A 14,924-nucleotide genomic window follows, 5' to 3' on the forward strand; every position below is an offset into this window, starting at 1 on the left:
CCAACGACGAACAAGTTTTATGAAGCCGTCACGGAAGAAGTCGACATTCTGTTTCCGCAACCACAGTCTTACAGTTCTCTCAACGTCGTCCCCTCAGATCGTCTTTCATTATCGGGAACAGACGGAAGTCAGACGGTGCTAAATTCGGACTTTATGGAGGATGCCATAGAGTGGTCAGATTCAATCTCTGAAGTTCTGCTGTCGTGGCACGTGAAGTGCGTTGTTTGCAAAGCAAAGCACTAATGGACCCACACGTTCATGTGAAATGCTGATTGTGCTTGCAATTTCTCACTGATACCACGATCGTCCCGAATCAATCTGCCAACATTTTGCTTGTGAAACTCGGTGGTTGCTGTCACAGGACGTCCAATTTTTTGTTTGTCACGCAGGCGAGATGTTCCCGCCCCAACATCTTTAAACTTACTCGCACAACGACGCACAGTACCCACGTCAACACAATCACCATAAACTCCTCTGATGAATCTCCTTTGGGGCTGACACCTGCTGTTGTCAAGAATTCAATGACTGCTCGTTGCTTAAATAGCATTGACCGATCGTCAGCGCAGGGCTCCACACTTTACACTGTAACAACCCAACCGTTCAATGCTAAGGCTTCCCGCCAACTGGAGCTGTAGAGAAGAGGCTACGGAACAAGCCAGTACCTGCCGGATACCAATGCTGCCAACTGTTGAAGAGTTACGAAGGTGGCGGCATTACTTTTCAGTTAACCTTCGTACATAGCCGTCCTTAGCCCGGTCTTATTGCGACTGTACATTCTTGTGGCCTCTGCTACCAGCAGTCATGTGCAAGTACAGTGGCTACATTCCTGCCACATCTTTCTGCAATATCGCAGAAGGAACATCCAGCTTCTCGTGGCTCTATTACACGACCTCCTTCAAACTCAGTGACGTGTTGATAATGGAATCCTTGTCGCCTTTGAGGCGTTCTTAACTAACATGAACACACCACGTCCAACCTCAAAAGTAACCAACGACGACGACGGTTCTCAGCGTTTATTTGAAGCAAACCTCATTTTCATCCTCATAGCGGCGCTATAGTGCCTCTTGTGGGACTGGTGCGAAATATGAATAGATATCATCTTTCAGATGTAGAAACACACCTGTCAACTTTCGTTCATGTCTCACAACTTCCTCTTGGTGTCGAGATTTTTTTTCGTCAGTGTAGTGTCTCACCATGTTGCTAGAGTTTCGTATGGGCATGTTCTGACTGCGTGGGGACGGTTCCTTTCTCTTCAGTCCAGCAGAAAACAGTTGGAAGCCCCCTTCTGCGGCCTGTTCACAAAATGTTGGTTAAGCCTGCAAGGTTGGGGGAACTGACTCTTTTGAGGTTCGCTGACAATCGCGTCGTGTGTGGCGAGTCGGCCCCACGACAGAACGATGTTGTGAAACACGCCCCTCATTCGTCTCCCGGTGGTGGAGTCAGTTACGAATCAGAGAGATGTTGTGTATGGGGCTTCACGGCGCCGATGCGATATTCACTCTCGAGTCATCTTGTCTTTGGCAGACGTGCTCCTTGCTCACATTCTTGGAAACAGGCAGAGAACCACATTTTTGTTCATCTTATAGTAGCTATTGTTTACAAAGCACTCGTCAAAATGTTCCCCGGCGCCACCAGTCTGCTAATGCAATGGCCATATCTCCGGCCGCAGTGGCCGTGCGGTTCTAGGCGCTACAGTCTGGAGCCGAACGACCGCTACGGTCGCAGGTTCGAATCCTGCCTCGGGCATGGATGTGTGTGATATCTTTAGGTTAGTTAGGTTTAATTAGTTCTAAGTTCTAGGCGACTGATGACCACAGAAGTTAAGTCGCATAGTGCTCAGAGCCATTTGAGCCAATGGCCATATCGAAAGACGACGCTGGTGGTCTAATGGAAGTGCGGGTTTCTCCGAGCTTCATTACGTTAAATCAACTAGCTATTTCTCTTTAACTCATGAGTGGATGACAGGTTCGTAGTTGTTTATCCTTGCCGAACAGATGTAATTTCACTGATCTTATTGCCCCGATTCACATAAAGAAAAACCACGGATTTTCCTTAACATGACCTATATTTTCGCATTCTGTGCTGGTTGGTATGGAGCAGGTTATTCTGTTCGAGGCACCTCTTGATTTCGAAACCAGTTATTTAACTGTAAAACATTTCCAGCGGCAGACGTCCACTCTGACCACATTTTTTGCTTACCAATGCAGATCAAAAATGAAAAAATATTAAAACTGGTATATGATAGAAAATTAAGGATATGTGACCTCTGTCAATTAAAAGACCCAGAGGTTTTAAGAGTTTCGAAGGGAACATTTGGCTACGAGTGACGAGAACAGGGGAAAGAAATATAACAAAAGACGAATAGGTAACAAATCGAACGTACCGAGCAGCGAGTACAGCGTGGCCGTTACATGTGAAGGCACACTTCTAAAGCTAAATCACGCGGTTACACAGAAATTTAGAGGCAAAGCACTATGAGATAACAGACGGGCGGGGAGGAATGGGGGGGGGGGGGATTATAAGGTTTGCGAGTTTACAAGCCACTTCTGGCCTGCCTTCATTCGATTATCTCTCTCTCTCTTTTGTATAGCATTTTATTAATGTGTCTCAGTGGGGGCGGGCCGAGAAAGGTCGTTGCTGTAAATTACACCGGTTATGCGGACTCCGATTTTTATTCATAATATTTCAACTGGTTTGGGACATTGTTTACTCTTCTGTCTTTATGTGGGTGAACTAGGGCTGGGCTAGGGCCACGTGCGTTGAGTGTGGCAGAAAAACGTGAAGTCGGACAGGGCCGGCTTTTCTGCGATACGAGGGCGGCCGACCTGCCTCTGCTCTTGGCCACTGCATTAAGCATGAGCCGATGACAAGAGCGTCTTCCTGGAGCCAGCGTGTGATATATACGTGTGTATTATAAACCTCTTCCCTCAAAAACATTTCTCTCCTTCATACCACCTCTGTGTTACCACAGATGACGCGTCACTGATCTCATTTGTACTAAGATTGCAGTATACGCGAGGTGCCTATTTGCTTCCACAGCCCAGAGTGGAATGCATAAAGGTTCACCAACCTGCAGTCTTCAACAGTTGTTCCCTGCACAGAAAACAGCACGTAGGTCGTGAATCCGTTATCTGGAGGCTGTAAGAAACTCTTAGCGAGGAACTGTTGTTCTGGAAATGATTAAATTTCCGAGCAGTTTGTTTATAAGGGATGCTACTCGCTTTTTATTAGCAGAACACGAGAAACTGCAGAACTACGCTCAAATTCAGAGTCACAAATGATATCTGTTCTTCAAAAAATTAATGAACTACGTATTGTTCTCAACTATATGTCCAAATAAGCAGACATTGCTTAATAAAATCTTAACTAACACCGACCGCGGCAGGTTACATGTCTCTTCCGACACTGCCCAACCAGCTGTATTAACAAACCATTGATTACTAAGTCTTAATTGATACCGCGGCGAACAACATGTCCTCCGAGACTGCCGAACCAGCTCTGATCTTACAGCCGAACCACTTCGCCCGCCATCCAAGTGAGGCGCGATCCGATCACCGAAGTGCTTCGTCTCCCTTTTCGTATAGCAGTTGTTTATTATTCTGGAAGATTGTCATTTTGGCGCGCAACTACCGAACGCAGCAGCCAATCGCGGTACTTCTCACATTCCCCCTACATAAAGAAACCATCTGTCACCGCTACCTCAAACCACATTACGTCATCCTGCCACTGCTGCCTTCTCAACTGCTCTAAGAAGAGCTTTTTGTACCTCAATATGATGCCCGCACAAGCCACAAATATTACAAGGTCTGAAATCACAGAATGCTGGATACACCTGCGCCTAGCGTCCAGGCGATATTTTGTCCATTTTTTTTTTTGGGGGGGGGGGGGGGGTCGTTTTTTTTCACACTGCCCATCAAATGCAAGGGGTTGACTGGGCAATCCAAGAAGATTCTATGCGATGTCAAAGAGCCATACTGAAAATTGGCGGCAACTACCGCGATTGATACAAGAACGTTGCTATCCAGCATTTTGAAATTGTATGGAGGGCACTGAACGGAGATCATTGACATATTTTCCCGCTTCTTCTATGATTGGAAACATTCGAACCTAGTGAGGTCGCGAAGTGCACTGTGCACAAGACATTGAGTCTCCTCTGGACTGTCAGGGAGAACAGGTATATTGATTGTGTCTGCTCCTGGAGATACCCTTGCACAGACCTAGGAGTAAGACTGTGTCGGTGATCTGGACAGAAATTTAGGTTCTTTCTGGAATTTATCTTATCGGGCTTTATCCACGGTTATCGACCATCAGAGAGACCAGCAGTACAGAGGTCATCGACTGCACCATCCGACTGCTGTTTGGTTCAAATGGCTCTCAGCACTATGGGACGTAACATCTGAGGTCATCAGCCCCCTAGACTTAGAACTACTTAAACCTAACTAACATAACGACATCACACACATCCATGCCCGAGCCAGGATTCGAACCTGCGACCGTAGCAGCAGCGCGGTTCCAGACTCAAGCGCCTAGAACCGCTCGGCCACAAGGCCGGCGACTGCTGTTTGCTGTCCACACACTGCCTGAGACCTTGGTGGTAAAGTAGTTGCGGCACCGGCGTAATAGGGGCCTGTAATTCTTCTCTGACGCCATCAACAGCGTATGCTCTCCTTTTAGCGGTACAGTAACCACGATTTTGCACTTGGATTTTTCGGAGAGTTCTCATTTCCTGTGTTCTGTCGCAGAGTCGGGGTTTATCATTATCTCTGGTGATTGACCCACTCATAATAGGTTACAGTATTCAGAAATTTACGGTAGGTGCCCCTTTAAATAACTTGCCAACTACTTATTCTCAACACCATTATTTTGTACCCTTGTTCTATTATAGAGCCAACGGCATTGCCGCAGTGGTAACATCGGTTCCCGTCAGATCGCCGAAGTTAAGCACTGTCGGGCTGGGCTAGCACTTGGATGGGTGACCATCCGGTCTGCAGAGCGCTGTTGGCAAGCGGGGTGCACTCAGCCCTTGTGATGCAAACCGAGGAGCTACTTGATTGAGAAGTAGCGGCTCCGGTCTCGGAAACTGACATACGGCCGGGAGAGCGGTGTGCTGATTACATGCCCCTCCATATCCGCATCCATCGACGACTGTCGGCCGAGGCCGTTGGGCCTTCATGACCTGTTCTGGAGGAATTTAGTTTTTTGGTTTTGTTCTATTAAAGCACTGTTCAGTGCATCGCATACTTACATGTTTAATAGATAAAAGAAATACGTTTGTGATTTTTAACTTTGTTGTCATTTATCAGTCTGATGACGAATTCTATTTCCTGCCCTTTTTATGTCTATTGAGCATAGAGATTGATTAGTAACATTACTGAATTATAGTGTGTGTGCAACCCTTTCTACTACTCATCTATAAGATCATTTTATTAACTCTCTCTCCACTGTGCGTAAGTTAGGGTGATTGTTATAAGGGGACGGGGGGAGGGGGGGAGGGGGGGAGGGGGGGAGGGGGGGGCTGGGTGTATGATGAGCTCTCATGCAAATTCATTGGAAAGTAACTATTATACACACTTCTCCACTCTGGCATCTCGCAGTTGCCATCATGGTTGTCAGTTTGGAAGCCGTCAGATTGGACGCAACTTATTTTTTTTCAAAAGGAAAGAGGTAATGTGACTGATGCCACACAGACAGGGAATTAGACGAGGAAAACAAAGACGTCTTTCAATTGAGCATTGATTTATTGACTACTACTGAAGATTCTTCCTTAGAGGTGACACGACAGTTGATGGCGTTAAAATTAGCTGAAGTCATTGATATCAGGACAGAGGAGCACTTATGTTGTCGCAGAGGATTCCAACCAACACCAACCAGACAGAGTGCCTAGTATCCACAGTGTGGTTGTGAAATTTCTCTCCGCGAAACTAGCTTCTCAGCAGACAAATCGAAAGTTGAACAGTAAAAAAGACTATGACTGAAGCAAAGTCAACGACTCTTTTGGTATTTCCCCAGAGTCCACAGCGCTGCAGTTGCTTCATCTCTCAGGAAACACAGTGTGAGTTCATGCTGATGTTACAAACTTTCAGGGATGATGGAGGAAGGTCAACGTATCAATTTTCGGTAGTTGACGTTAGTCCCTAAACTATCGAGTCCAAAGCTAACAGCGAAAATCTCAGTTTTTTTTCCCTTAGCCTCGCGCAACTCTCAAATTAAGAGCTCCAAAATCCGAACCTTGATCATAACATACAGAATTCCGACCGAATACTCCCTATACCGTCAGATAGTTTCCCCCAGTTTATGTGCTAGTAACTTTGTCAGGTAGTCCGAAAATTCTGAGGCCACCGTACAGCAATAATGAATTCCGTTTGCCTGCAAAACTTTTACATGCTGCTATGTTTACAAATGGCGACTCCCAGCATCAATGCGGGCATGGCACCGTGACACGAAGTTCTATCGTAACCATTTTAATACCCTCTGTGTCGTTTGAACAGCGTCACAGCTAGTGACAATTCTTGCCAGGAATTCCTTTTCAGTCTCGACGAGTGTCTCGTACGCAAGACTTTTCACTTCGCATGGCCCCACAGGATGAATTCTAGTGGGCAGAGATCAGTGAACGTGCTGGTCACGAAAGAGGCCATCATCTGCCTATTCTCTTTTCATGGAATGTCTGTCCCATGTGTTCACGAATCCCCAGTCCAAAGTGAGATGGGGCTCCATCGTGTTGTAGCCATTTCCGTTGACTTACAAGAAGTAGGATATGTTTCAGAAACCTGAACAGTATGTATCTGTAGTTCGAGGTCTGTGCGGGATGAATCGTAGGCTGATGAAAGTGTTTCAAAGTTAGACTCAAATGGTGTTCCTGATTGAGGAGCTTTGGGTCCAGGCTAGCGGAGTTCCTCTGTAAAGGCCGAGCGGTCAGTAAGAAAGGGAGGACAGAGGCGGTCACTTTTCGGGTTTCTCACCAATAGCCTCATTAAGAGTTGCCAGCAGCTCGCCTGTTCTGAAGTGAGTGAATCTGGACAGGGGCAAGAATTTAAGACTTAGGAAAGGCGGACGTCATTATATAACTAGTAATGTTTTAAAAAATGGTAAAGCAAATGGAAGCCTATCAAAATAATCACCGCAGCGTGGTGGGTCTAATAAAATGTCAACCACAGTTTTATCAATAAAAACATAAATGTTAGAAATCACAGCAAAATTGATATCATTTGTACAAAGATTTCCTATATTACGTACTAAAAGATGTAGTGACTCACGATCAATGAGTTGTTGGAGAAGGCCATAACACTACAGCTAAAATCACAACAAGCAAAATTACTCGTACAATACAGTCTCCCGTTCCTGAATACTGAATAGTTTTAAGTGTTCCATTATGTAAATGTGTGAGGAGTCTTCCACATTAACAAAACAAAATCACACACTATTGCGTTTTTCTTCTTCTTCTTCTTCTTCTTCTGCTTTTACGGCCTCATTGGACCACTTCAGTCAATCATTTCTGGTCCTCTTCTTTGGTATTTTCCCCTTCCGAGTGGCCCAGTATCTCTTCATTCGTTCCGATGCTTTTCGTCGTTCCTTATCTGTAAATACCCTTTTCATTGTATGTCGTTTGTCAATTTTTGGTTTAAATCTTATTTGTGTGTCCCTCAACTTCTTTAAATTTGGCGTTTTGTTCTGCAAATCATCCAAAGTTATTTCCAGTTCTTCCATATCCTCTCTTATTTCCTTAAGCCATCCTCCTTGTTGTTTCAAATTCCAGAGTTTCTCAATAATTTTCCTTGGTAATCTGGTTTCTGGTGTCCTCAGAATGTGACCACAAAAAGAGATCCTTTTCTTTCGTATAGTATCAGTGATGGGCTCCAGTTCTCTGTATACCACTTCATTTGGAACTATCCGCCATTGCCCAGCTTTTTGATATTTCTTATTTATGCGTTTATATAGTGCGTTTATATAGTGATTATTTCATTTATTCTAAAGAAGTTATTGTTACTTTATTAGGAGCATGTGTGCACTACACTTGTATGCACTTATTTGAGGCGAAGCGTTGACTTGAAGAATATTGCATTTGCTATCATTGGAAACATTAGCTAGTAAGTTGTTATTTAAAATACGTGTCTAGTATATAAGATTTTTTAGTATTGCTTTGGGTTCATTTCTCAATTCCCATTTCTTATATTTATCGTAGTTCACTATTACCATTTGAGTTTACATGTTGTCAGTTTTTCGTTTCGAGATCAATAAAGGAGCTGTGTACTCCAGAAAATGGAGTGCCAACTGGAGAAATGGGAATATTTCGAACATATTCTACTCTTTGAGTTGAATAGAGGGATAACGCCAGCAGATGCAGCAGGAATATTTTCATCGTGTATGGGGATAATGCCAATGGGCAGAACACGCCAGGAAAATGGTTTTCTCCATTTTAAGGAGGATCATTTTGACGTTAGTGATTCTCCACGTTCAGGAAGACCTTCGGGGTTTGATGAAGATCGTTTAAACGTGCTAATGATCCAGATCAGTGTACTCGGGAACTGACAAATGTGGTGATGTGTGATCATTCCACCATTAAGCGACATTGGTATGCAGTCGCGAAGGTTCAAAATTAGGGTGTATGGGTACTGCATGCTCTAAGCCAAAATCACAAACATCAGTGTGTCGACATTTGTTTATCACTGCTTGCCCATCATCAATAGACTCACGAACAACACTGACCATTTTTGCCCTGTGTCGTTACTGGTATCTTTATGCTAACATAATGAAAAGAACTGAATGGTTGAGCCCAAACAAAGCAGCAACACGCCGTACAAAGATCTGTACATCGACAAAAGATAGTGTTATGCACCTGGTGGAACAGCTGTGGTGTGGTGTACTACGAATTGCTTCTCCGACAGCTGAAACGTCTTGTAGACGCAATCCAAGAACAACGACCAGGAAGACTGCGCGAAGTGATGTTGCGCCACCACAACGGCCGTCCGCGTTCTGCTGGACTGGCAAAAACCAGTACACAGGAGATGCTTTCGGAAGTGATTCCGCACCCACTTCAGTCACCTGATCTTTCGCCCTCAGATTATCATCTTTTACTCTTTTTGTCGAATAATTTCCCTTCCATTCCGGATGAAAATGCGCTCCGACAAGCTCTTCGCCTCAAAACCACGTGGTTTCTACAGTGGCGGAATCTAAAACTTACTTCAGCGTTGGCAGACTGTTAACAACAATAATCGAGAATGTATTATTGATGACAAAGTCTCTGTTAGGTGAATGTGTTGTGTTTATTAAGCATGTAGAAAAACGATAAGGGTAGAAGCTGACGTAATGAATGTAAATTTGTGCCCAAGGTGCGGCTTGAACCCGGGTCTCCTGCTTACTAAATATAGTTGTTCTGTTCTACACCACCCTGACCTTGTCCTTCACGCCCCTGCTTGGACTACCCTGGTCATGTGCCATCCCTAACACAAGCTTCAATGCACACCTCAGCCCATCTTCTCAAACTGTGTGACATTTCAATTCATTGCTTCGGCTTATCGAAGATGAAGTTGCGACTCACAAGGGGGGCCACGACGGTGATATCACGGATTTACTTCAAACTTTGTAGACCTTCAGTAGGCCAAAAAGCAACATAATGTGCAAATAGTAAGATGCATTTCGCTGCCAATTCCGAGATAATCACAAGAGACGTTTCACGGGCCTGTTATGTAATTGATGTAATGTGCTGGCTGTGAGAAATCATTGTGATTTATAGATTTCGAGCTTCGCAAACGTGCCGTGGACGAAGCGACGGTTCGGATCCCGCTAACACTTATTTTTCAATCTAAATTTTTTTCTTCATAGGTCACATTATTTGTTTTATGACATTTGAGAGGTAACGTAATGAAAAAAACAACGTGCATTTTCATGAAGTTCTAGTGGATTTCATATATTCTTTGACTATTTTCTATTTTTAATTAAATTTTCGAGGACAAGGGACAGCCTTGGAAAGCCCTTGACAAACAGGAAGTCACCTTCAGTTTTGCAATACGAGTGTAAATTCTGTGATATTCAAAAGATTTCCAGCTATGCCATTCATTTTTGCTACATTAACAACATCTCACCGTTACGTAGGTTAACGACCAAACAGGGCCCACCTCTGTGTCAGCAGCTCGAAGCATCGAGGTGCAGAGTAGTTCCGGGTACCTTACCAGACTGCATGTATAAGGGATTTCACAAATCACGAGTAGAATATATCTTCGGGAAAACTGTGAGCGTTTCTTCGTTCACTTGTCAATAGTTATAATTATGTTTCTTCAAATACACACATCGTAAAAGTTTTGCCTCACCCCAGTTCCCAGAACTCCTGAAGATAGACGTTGACTGTCGTTGTTGTATCACAGACACAGTCCCTATGACTGTTCAGAGATGTCACTAAACCCGCTAAAGATGTAAACAAGCACGCACGAGCAGCGTCTATTAGGCGGAGGGGGTCCGACAGCCGATCAGTCCCCGTTATTCCACCAGGAAGGAGGTTCACTGCTCGTGTTGTCTGTAGTTCAACCATGCCTAGACGGTCAATATCGCGGTTCGATCGCGTCCGCATTGTTACTTTGTGCCAGAAAGGGCTCTCAACAAGGGAAGTGTCTAGGCGTCTCGGAGTGAACAAAAGCGATGTTGTTCGGGCATGGAGGAGATACAGAGAGACAAATGGCTCTGAGCACTACGGGACTTAACTTCTGTGGTCATCAGTCCCCTAGAACTTAGAACTACTTAAACCTAACTAACCTAAGTACATCACACACATCCATGCCCGAGGCAGGATTCGAAGCCGCGGCCGTAGCAGTCGCGCGGTTCCGGACTGAACCCCTAGAACCGCTAGACTACCGCGGTCGCCTACAGAGAGACAGGAACTGTCGATGATATGTCTCGCTCAGGCCGTCCAAGGGCTACTACTGCAGTGGATGACCGCTAGCTATGGATTACGGCTCGGAGGAACCCTGACAGCAACGCCATCCATGTTGAATAATGTTTTTCGTGCAGCCACAGGACGTCATGTTACGTCTCAAACTGTGCGCAATAGGCTGCGTGATGCGCAACTTCGCTCCGACGTCCACGGCTTGGTCCATCTTTGCAACCACGACACAATGCAGAGCGGTACAGATAGGCCCAACAACATGCCGAATGGGCCGCTCAGGATTGGCATCACGTTCTCTTCTCCGATGAGTGTCACATGTGCCTTCACCCAGACAATCATCGGAGAAGTGTTTTGAGGCAACCCAGTCAGACTGAACGCCTTAGACACACTGTCCAACGAGTGTAGCAGGCTGGAGATGTACGCCGCTGGTGGTCATGGAAAGCGCCGTAACGGCTGTACGTACGTGAACGACGCCATCCTCCGACCGAGAGTGCAACCATATCTGTAGCATATCGGCGAGCATTCGTCTTCATGGATGACAGTTCGCGCCCCCATCGTGCACATCTTCTGAATAAGTTCCTTCAGGATAAGGACATCGCTCGCCTAGAGTGGCCAGCATGTTCTCCAGACATAAATCCCATCGAACGTGGCCGCAAGGGGTGGCCGAGCGGGCCGAGGATACTTGTCGCGGCCCGCGCGGCTCTCCTCGTCGGAGGTTCGATTCCTACCTCGGGGCCGGCCTGTGTGGCCGTGCGGTTCTAGGCGCTTCAGTCTGGAACCGCGTGGTTCGAATCCTGCCTCGGCCATGGATGTGTGTGTTGTCCTTAGGTTAGTTAGGTTTAAGTAGTTCTAAGTTCTAGGGGAATGATGACGACAGATGTTAAGTCCCATAGTGCTCAGAGCCATTTTTTGAACCTACCTCAGCGTAAGTTAGTTTAAGTTTGATTAAGTAGTGGGTAAGCTTAGGGACCGATGACCTTAGCAGTTTGGTCCCATAAGACCTTACCACAAATTTCCAAATTTGCTATCTAACATGCCTGGGGTAGATTGAAAAGAGCTATTTATGGACGACGTGACGCACCAACCACTCTGAGGGATCTACGCCGAATCGCCGTTGAGGCGTGGGACAATCTGGACCAACAGTGCCTTGATGAACTTGTGGATAGTATGCCACGACGAATACAGGCATTCATCAATGAAAGAGGACGTGCTACTGCGTATTAGAGGTACAGCAATCTGGACCACCGCCTCAGAAGGTCTCGCTGTATGGTGGTACAACATGCAATGTGCGGTTTTCATGAGCAATAAAAAGGGCGGAAATGATGTTTATGTTGATCTCTATTCCAATTTTCTGTACAGGTTCTGGAACTCTCGGAACCCAGGTTAAGCAAAACTTTTTTTGCTGTGTGTAATTAAGCTTAATTAAAATAGTAAGTAGTCAAATAACAAGCAATTTAGTGAAACTTCATGCTAATAGACGAATTTTCTTAATTATATTACCTCTCAAATGTTATATAAATTATATAATATTACCAGTGGTGAAGAAAGTAGTTTAACACTTGAATCTGACAGGGAGTCGAACCATCGCTTGATACACATTCGTCTTACGAAGCTCGAACGATCACTTGACCACCATGAATTCTAACGTCCTATACCCACGCACAAATACATATGCCAAATAATACCGAGCGAGGTGGCGCAGTGGTTAGACACTGGACTCGCATTCGGGAGGACGACTGTTCAATCCCGCGTCCGGCCATCCTGATTTAGGTTTTCCGTGATTTCCCTAAATCACTCCAGGCAAATGCCGGGATGGTTCCTCTGAAAGGGCACGGCCGACTTCCTCCCCCATTCTTCCCTAATCCGATGAGACTGATGACCACGCTGTCTGGTCTCCTTCCCCAAACACCAACCAACCAACCAAATAATAGAGGCGTAAAACTTCTTCTGCGATTTTCTCGGAATTGCCAGAGCAGTGCACCGTGCTACTTTCACACTATGTTGTTTTAATAGCCCACTAAGGTGTACAAAGTTTGAAGTAAACCCGTGATCCCAACGTCGTTGCCTCCCCTTCTCAGTATCTCTCCGGGAAAATGTAATTCTACATGTATAAACGCTAAGGACTTCCAGAATGAAATTTTCACTCTGCAGCGTAGTGTGCGCTGATACGAAATTTCATGGAAGACTAAAACCGTGTGCCGGACCGAGATTCGAAATCGGAACCTTTGCGTTTTGCGGGCAAGTGCTCTACCGAAAGTTTTCTTTTTTTTTTTTTCGTTGCGATTGGTCTGGGCGGACGTCAAAAGACATCCGTTCAAGTTGATCGTTGGTTCCTTTACTCAGCTTTTTATTACAGAGAGCGAGCAGCCCTCTGACCGAACACGCTGAGCTACTGTGCCGGCTGCGATTGAGCTTCCTAACAACGACACATGCGTTGTTCTCACAGCTTTTAATTCCGCCAGTACCTCGTCTCCTTCCTTGCAACTTCACAGAAGATCTTCTGCTATAGTTGCAGAACTAGCACTCCTGGAAGAAAGGATGTTGCGGAGACATGGTTTAGCCACAGCCTGGGGGATGTTTCCAGAATGAAATTTTTACTCTGGAGCGGAGTGTGCGCTGATTCGAAACTTCCTGGCAGATTAAAACTGGAGCTACACTACTGGCCATTAAAATTGCTACACCATGAAGATGACGTGCTACAGATGCGAAATTTAACCGACAGGAAGAAGATGCTGTGATATGCAAATGATTAGCTTTTCACAGCATTCACACAAGGTTGGCGCCGGTGACGACACCTACAACGTGCTGACATGAGGAAAGTTTTCAACCGATTTCTCCTACACAAACAGCAGTTGACCGGCGTTGCCTGGTGAAACGTTGTTGTGATGCGTCGTGTAAGGAGTAGAAATGCGTACCATCACGTTTCCGACTTTGGTAAAGGTCGGATTGTAGCCTATCGCGATTGTGGTTTATCGTATCGCGACATTGCTGCTCGCGTTTGTCGAGATCCAATGACTGTTGGCAGAATATGGAATCGGTGGGTTCAGGACGGTAATACGGAACGCCGTGCTGGATCACAACGGCCTCGTATCACTAGCAGTCGAGATGACAGGCATCTTATCCGCATGGCTGTAACGGATCGTGCAGCCACGTCTCGATCCCTGAGCCAACAGATGGGGACGTTTGCAAGACAACAACCATCTGCACGAACAGTTCGACGACGTTTGCAGCAGCATGGACTATTAGCTCGGAAACCATGGCTGCGGTTACCCTTGACGCTGCATCACATACAGGAGCGCCTGCGATGGTGTACTCAACGACAAACCTGGGTGCACGAATGGCACAACGTCATGTTGTCGGATGAGTCCAGGTTCTGTTTGGCGACATCGCGGTGAACGCACATTGGAAGCCTGTATTCGTCATCGCCACACTGGCGTATCGCCGGGCGTGATGGTCTGGGGTGCCATTCGATACACGTCTCGGTCACCTCTTGTTTTGATTGACGGTAGTTTGAGCAGTGGACGTTTCATTTGAGATGTGTACGACCCGTGGCTCCACCCTTCATTCGATCCCTGCTAGACCCTACATTTCAGCAGGATAATGCACGAACGCATGTTGCCGGTCCTGTACGGGTCTTTCTGGATACAGAAAATGTTCCCGAGATCTCTCACCAATTGAAAAACGTCTGGTCAGTGGTGGCCGAGCAACTGGCTCGTCACGATACGCCAGTCACTACTCTTGATGAACTGTGGTATCGTGTCGAAGCCGCATGGCAGCTGTACCTGTATACGCCATCCAAGCTCTGTCTGACTCAATGCCCAGGCGTATGAAGGCCGTTATTACGGCCAGAGGTGGTTGTTCTAGGTACTGATTTCTCAGGACCTATGCAACCAAATTGCGTGAAAATGTAATCACATGTCAGTTCTAGTATAATATATTTGTCCAGTGAATACCCGTTTATCATCTGCATTTCTTCTTGGTGTAGCAATTTTAATGACCAGTAGTGTGATACAGAGGATTACTGACAATCGTTCTTCCCATGTGCCATTCG

At 45.8% G+C, this 14,924-nt stretch overlaps 1 pseudogene; it reads left to right on the forward strand.

Moving 5' to 3' along the window:
* The first annotated feature begins 4,886 nt into the window (after positions 1-4,886).
* LOC124546355 lies at positions 4,887-5,004 on the forward strand (annotated as a pseudogene).
* The last annotated feature ends 9,920 nt before the right edge of the window (positions 5,005-14,924 follow it).

This window comes from Schistocerca americana, chromosome 8, assembly GCF_021461395.2.
Source record: "Schistocerca americana isolate TAMUIC-IGC-003095 chromosome 8, iqSchAmer2.1, whole genome shotgun sequence".
Taxonomy (NCBI): Eukaryota; Metazoa; Arthropoda; class Insecta; order Orthoptera; family Acrididae; genus Schistocerca; species Schistocerca americana.